This window comes from Mastomys coucha, unplaced genomic scaffold (assembly GCF_008632895.1).
Source record: "Mastomys coucha isolate ucsf_1 unplaced genomic scaffold, UCSF_Mcou_1 pScaffold9, whole genome shotgun sequence".
NCBI lineage: Eukaryota > Metazoa > Chordata > Mammalia > Rodentia > Muridae > Mastomys > Mastomys coucha.
Genome location: NW_022196915.1, coordinates 70,235,901 through 70,242,322, shown reverse-complemented (window position 1 = coordinate 70,242,322; position 6,422 = coordinate 70,235,901). Strand labels below are relative to the sequence as shown.

Here is a 6,422-nt window from a genome sequence, read left to right as displayed (position 1 = left end):
TTTTATAAAATTAAGCCATACACATATGTGGAGTACTTAAATTACAGAAAAATATGATCACTCCAAGAGTCCACATGCCTTTTTGGATTCTCAAAACTCAATATAATTCTCTCTTTTGGTCTTAAGCAGCACAGATATATGTAGTATGTATGTACATGATATACATGATATATACATGTATACATATGTATATGTATATATATCATGGCATATGTTACATATACATGCTATACATGTATATATGTAATATAATATATAATAATATATACATATTGGAATACATATGTGAAGCATATATATTACAGATTTTTGGATTCTTTTGTTCTAAATTATATTCAACTCTATGACTACCATAATAAAATCTTTTTTTTTTTAATGGAAACAATCACTTATTGGGGGAGGGTGAATCAACAATCCTTCTTCATCACTGCCTTCCTCGTGGCTGCCAGCATGTTCCTCAGCTCCTCCCACTTTCTCTTGGTAAGGATGTGCATGCCCACCTTCTTCTTTTTTAATTTTTTATTAGATATTTTCTTTATTTACATTTCAAATGTGAGCCCCTTTCCTGGTTTTCCCTCTGGAAAAAAAAAACAAAAATAAAAAAACAAACAAACAAAAAACCCTGTTCCCTCCCCCGTCCACCTGCTCACCAACCCACCCTCTCCCACTTTCTGGCCCTGGCATTCCCCTACACTGGGGCATAGAGCCTTCACAGGACCAAGGACCTTTCCTCCCATTGATGACCGACTAGGCCATACTCTACTACATATGTAGCTGGAGCCATGAGCCCCACCATGTGTACTCTTTGGTTGGTGGTTTAGTCCCTGGGAGCTCTCAGGGTACTAGTTAGTTCATATTGTTGTTCCTCCTATATGGCTACAAAACCCTTCGGCTTCTCCAGTCCTTTCTCTAGCTCCTTTCTTGGGGACCCTGTGCTCAGTCCAGTGGATGGCTGTGATCCTCCACTTCTGAATTAGTCGGCCACTGCTAGAGGCTCTCAGGCCCACCCTCTTCTTGATGAATTTGAGTACATGCTTGTCTTTAGACACTTTGAGTAACTCCATGGTGCGCCACTCCTATGGCATGAAGCAGCACACCTCCCAGATCATGTCCAGCAGGAACGTGCTTGGTGAGGCACCCGCTGTGTCTGGGCTTGCTGACATTCTTGTGGCCCTTGTTAAGCCCTACAGCCATGGAGTAGCACAGGCTCATGGTTGCTATTCTCTCATGGATGCTAGGACAGGAAACAAATCATTATTTTATTCTAAATAAATACAGACATTCATTTTAATGCCATTACTGGGTTATTTATGATAATAACTGGTTTTATTGTTGTTGTTCATTCTATGAATGTTAGGTACAAAGGTTAATTTCAGCACCAATATATCTGGATTAAAAGATATGAAGATATATGGCAGAATTTTATTCTATTTCTAGGTATAAGTTTTATGGGGATTTTAGAGAAAAATGTATATTGTATAAGCAGTTAGGAATATGCACCCTCCACATAGATGCACATAGTTAAATGTGTGGGGTTTCAATATAGCAAAAAAAGAAAATGAAAGACTAGATCTTGTTTCCTATCTTCTATAGCAAAGAAAACCTTTGTCTCCTGATATTGAATGTCAGTGTTTATGACTGGTGGTCCCTTGGATTCATATTTCAATGCAGTCTTACTTCTACGTTGTTAGACTCTATTACACTGTCAACTGTCAATGAAAAGCTGCTAAAGTAATATGTATTAACATGGATTTTTGGAAGTATCAGAAAGGAGATTGCTAGCTAAATAGACTATAAAATAACTATTCTTATTTATCTTATATATTACTCAAATGCTTAAGGTAACCTATACTTCATTATTACATATTCAAGTCATTAATATTATAGTATAAATTATAATAAAAATTTAAATCATAGTTATTGTATTTAATTCTACCTCAAAAGTTTTTATCTAGATTTGAAGGTTTTTTGTTTTTGTTTTGTTTTGTTTGATTTTGTTTTTGTTTTTGTTTTTAAAACACATAGCATAGAGATACTTAAGAGTAACTTCAATGTATGGATAATATCTAAATTCTGTTAAATTGAAAATTCTTTTATTTTCATGAAAAGGAAAAATATATAATTGTTTGATTTTGGTTTAGAATAATACATGTAAGAATTAAAGTGCATGTGAATGGAAAAGAAATTTATTCTTCTCTGATAGAAGAGTAGTTATATTTGGGATACAGTATGCTTTTAGGTTTATCAAGAGGAACCTCTGAGTTATGAGAAAATTTTCTTCCCTTTATTTTCTTATTTAGTCACTTCAGATCCAAACTGTAATTTCCTTTCCTCCTCTTCTTCCAGTCCCAGCTTCACACACCCCTACCTCCCAACCACACATCTCTCTCCTCTGAGAAGGGATGTCCTCCCATGAGTACCAATCTCCCATGGCATCAAGTCACAGCAGAACTAGGTAAATCCTCTCCCTTTGAGGCCACACAGGGCAGCCAAGCTAAGAGAAAGGGACATAAAGGGAGGAAACAAAGTCAGAGATAGCCTCACTCCAGTTGTTAGGGGACTTCTTGGAACATACATATGTGTATGTGCTGCCCATGAATACTCTTTGGATGGTGATCCACATGGGCACAAGTTAGATGACTCTGCAGGTCTTTTTGTGATGTACTTGACTTTTGTTAGCTCTCAGCTATCTCAATCCTTCCTTCTACTCTTTAACAAGACTACACAAGCTTCACCTAATGTTTGGCTGTGAATCTCTGTCCTGGTTTCCATTAGCCACTGGATGAAGCCCCTCAAGAGACAGTTATGCTAGACTCCTGCCTTAAACAGAGCAGATTATTGTTAATAGTGTCAAGAGTTGGCTTTCTCCAATATGATGGGTCAGTTGTTGTTTGCTTATTCCCCCTCATTCTCTGCTCCATCTTTATGCCTTCACATCATGTAGGTAGGGCAAATTTTGGGTTGAAGGTTTTGTGATTGGGTTGGTTTTCCCTTGAGAACCATGAACTTGGCATTGAAGGAAGTAGTACTAGGTTGACTCCTTGTGTGTTAATAGGATCCTCCAGTAGGCCAAAGCTGGGTAGGTATATTAACTACATATTCACATTTGTAGTGGAAAATTCACAGTATTTCCATGCAAAGGCCATTATATTACTGTTCTTGAGTCTAACCTATAGACTCAATATAATAGACTAATAATTTTTCTTTCATGGATAAAGATTTATTATCTAATACCCAGAGTACAGCGTTGCATTTCATTCAGAGAAACTGAGTTTCAAAGAATATACAATGGATTGTGGATATATTTTAAATTGGATATATTTAAATATGGATATATTATATATTTAGTACAGATTTACTAAAGAATGTGTTTCATCATTAGAGACATGTTTAGGTCAATCCTATAGGGATTATGTCTGAGACAATATTAATTTGTTGAAATTAATCCTATTACTTAGTAGAGATAAAAGCTTCAACATTCTTTCTTTTTAATTAAATCTTGTTTTAATTTCCAAAAATAGTCCTAAAATATTACTATAAGTGAGTAAAAGCAAAGAAATTAGTAGGGATAGATAATGGTTTGAAGGAAGAAAGTCTGTGAAGACTACTCACTAAGAGAATATATGATAGAGTTATAAATTATTCTAATGGGCACTGCGTGTTCATTCTGGTTATACCATATGGAGAAAGTGCCAGCAAAATAACCTTCAGTTGAGATGGTAAGGAATTGGTGTGTGTTAGTATGTCTAGTGGTTAATAATTCAAGAAGTGTACCAACTTCTTGTTCATATCTTCTTTTTTGTTTACATTACAGTTACAGACAATCAAGTATACTATAAAGTCTTAGGAAAAAGCAGTTATTGATGCATTCTGTTTTGGGTTGAAAAAAGATCTAGATACATAATCCCTTTAGGTCCTGTTATTTTTCTGAGTAAGCAAATTACAGGTATGCATCACCAAACCTGAATTCATGTAGGGCAGTGATTTGTTCAGGCAACCTGGGCCCAGGCTAATATAAGTCTAGAACTCTGGCGTCTCAGTGGGTAATCTGTGCCTGCAAGAGATGGAATGTGTTCAGCCATAACTCCTGGCTTTCTGGCTCCTGTTCCAGTCCCAACCCCCACAGCTGCCTCCTCATGAGATGTGTGCTCTGTCACCTAGACAATGCCCCAAGCTCCCAGCATTCTAGCTGGACCCTACCCCCTGTCATCTGATCACAGCCAAGCATGGCCTGCCACACGGATAGCCACAACTCACAATATATAAGGGGCAGTTCGCCCCCTCCCCTCTCTCTTGCCTTCTTCCTCTGTCTCTTGTTCTTTGTCCTCTCTTGTTTCCTTTCTTCCTCTCTTGCTCTCTTCTATTGCTCTCTTGCTTTCTTCCTCTCTTTTCTCTCTCTCTCCTACTCTTCTCCTCTCCTCCCTCTCCTTTCTTTCTCTCTACATGGCTAGCCTATTTTCTCTTTCCTATAATAAAATATCTCATGATTATGCATTGCCTCCTTTTAACTAACGTGCAGCCACAGCCTCAGCAGCAACATCAGGACCCCAGGTCTCCAAATTCATACCATTTCCTGTCATTCACAAGTCATCAAATGTAATAAATAGCAGAAGCAAAACTCCATGTTTTATATATATGACACTAGATGGCTCTGAATCTTAATTTAAAGTATAGACTTGGCCTCTTTTTATTTCACATAATTAAAATTTGTAAATAACACTATATGTTAGATTCCAAGGATATCTAGGTCAGTTTCTGAGGAAACTCAAACCATCCTCCAGAGTTACTTAAAGCCATTTTTATGAGTTTCACTTCTCCAAGGGAAGTCCATTAGAATGCACCGTTTTACTCTAAAAGATTTATAGTAAAAAACGTTTAGAATTTTAAAGATGTTTTATCCCAGACACATCTGCTTAAGCCTTTCCACTTTTCCAAGGGCAAAGAATGGCATGTATTTATGATGTTTTGCATGCTTCCCAACTTAGCTATAATAAAAAAAAAAACATTCATTTTTAAATGGAGAGGTAAAAGAAGAAACTGATTAGGAGATACACCGAGTAAGCACAGTAGCAAAACATTACACCAAGGAATGTATTTGCAGAGCAGAAAAATGAGATAGAAAAACTACATTTTAGATAAACACCTTTAATGTTAAATTTAAAATTGGATACTTGAAAACTACTTACAGTGTAACTTAGGTGCTTGCAATACAATAGGATTCCAACACTGAGAGGTATTTGATATGTTACTTAGCTTAAATGCGGTGAACCTTAGCCCATGTATGTAAATGTATATAGTATACACTTATATGTACATATATACACCTTAAATATAAGTACTTTCTATTTCTTTATTACACATAACAAGGACTGAGGAAATATAGAACATGATCTCTTTTTAACCACATCAGAATTGGAATTGAACTTTATTCTTCTCTAGTGAAAGAATAGATTTTTGTGGGATGCAAAATACTTCTGGCTACTCAAGTGAAAACTGTCTCTTTGTATATTTAACTTTATTCAATTATGGGTTTCTTTCATAGAAAGCAGTAATAAATATTGATATTTTAAATTATAAGCAATGAAAACCAAATGAGGAAATAAAAGCTCATTATATTACATTCATATGCATAATTCAATATTTAAATATTATTAATATTTTTAATATAAACAGGGTCACAGGTATTAAATTCACTTTTAATCCTTGTAAAAAATAATGACAAATACTAAGTTAAATAGCAAGTAATTTTGAAAATTTCTTATACCTTTTCCAGTATGACTTGTGTCTCATGTCAATTAACAACAGAAATAAATTGCATTTTTTTCCTCAATGTTTATTTACTGAACTGCAAAACTGATTAATGTTAAAATCTGAGTGACTGTGGTTTGAATGATGTAATACATAGGTTATGTAGCTGTGATTGTTAATCTAAGTTACTGAGATTAATTCAATCTACATACACACAATCTAGAATCACTATGAGGGACTTTCTTGACAGGATTAATTGCCAAGGGAATCCCCAACTCTAAACATGGATTGAACCTTCTGGTGGCAGCCTAGACAAAATAGAAGAAAGTGTTTTTGTGTGCTGTCTTCTTTGTCTGTCTCCCCTTTTATTTCATTAACAAGGAGGAAGTTGTGTTGTTCCCATTGTAAATTTGGAAATACTGAAACTAGGTAATTTTTATGCAATTATGACCACAATTTCTGTCCCTTAAATCTTTCCAGATGCTCTCCCATCCCCCTTTACCTAATACAAGCCCCTTCTCTCTTTCTCATTAGAAATCAAGCATGCAACTAGAAACAAACAAACAAACAAACAAATCAGAATAGGACAAATAATAGAAAGCTCTCCTGTGGCTGGAAAGAAGAGCAAATCTTCAGTCCTCCATGACTCCACAGCCTTACTTCTGGTTCATGAG

At 35.6% G+C, this 6,422-nt stretch overlaps 1 pseudogene; it reads right to left on the bottom strand.

Annotated features, from left to right (window-relative positions):
• Nucleotides 1-407: 407 nt before the first annotated feature.
• On the bottom strand, nt 408-1,212 carry LOC116084188 (annotated as a pseudogene).
• Between the last annotated feature and the right edge of the window lie 5,210 nt (nt 1,213-6,422).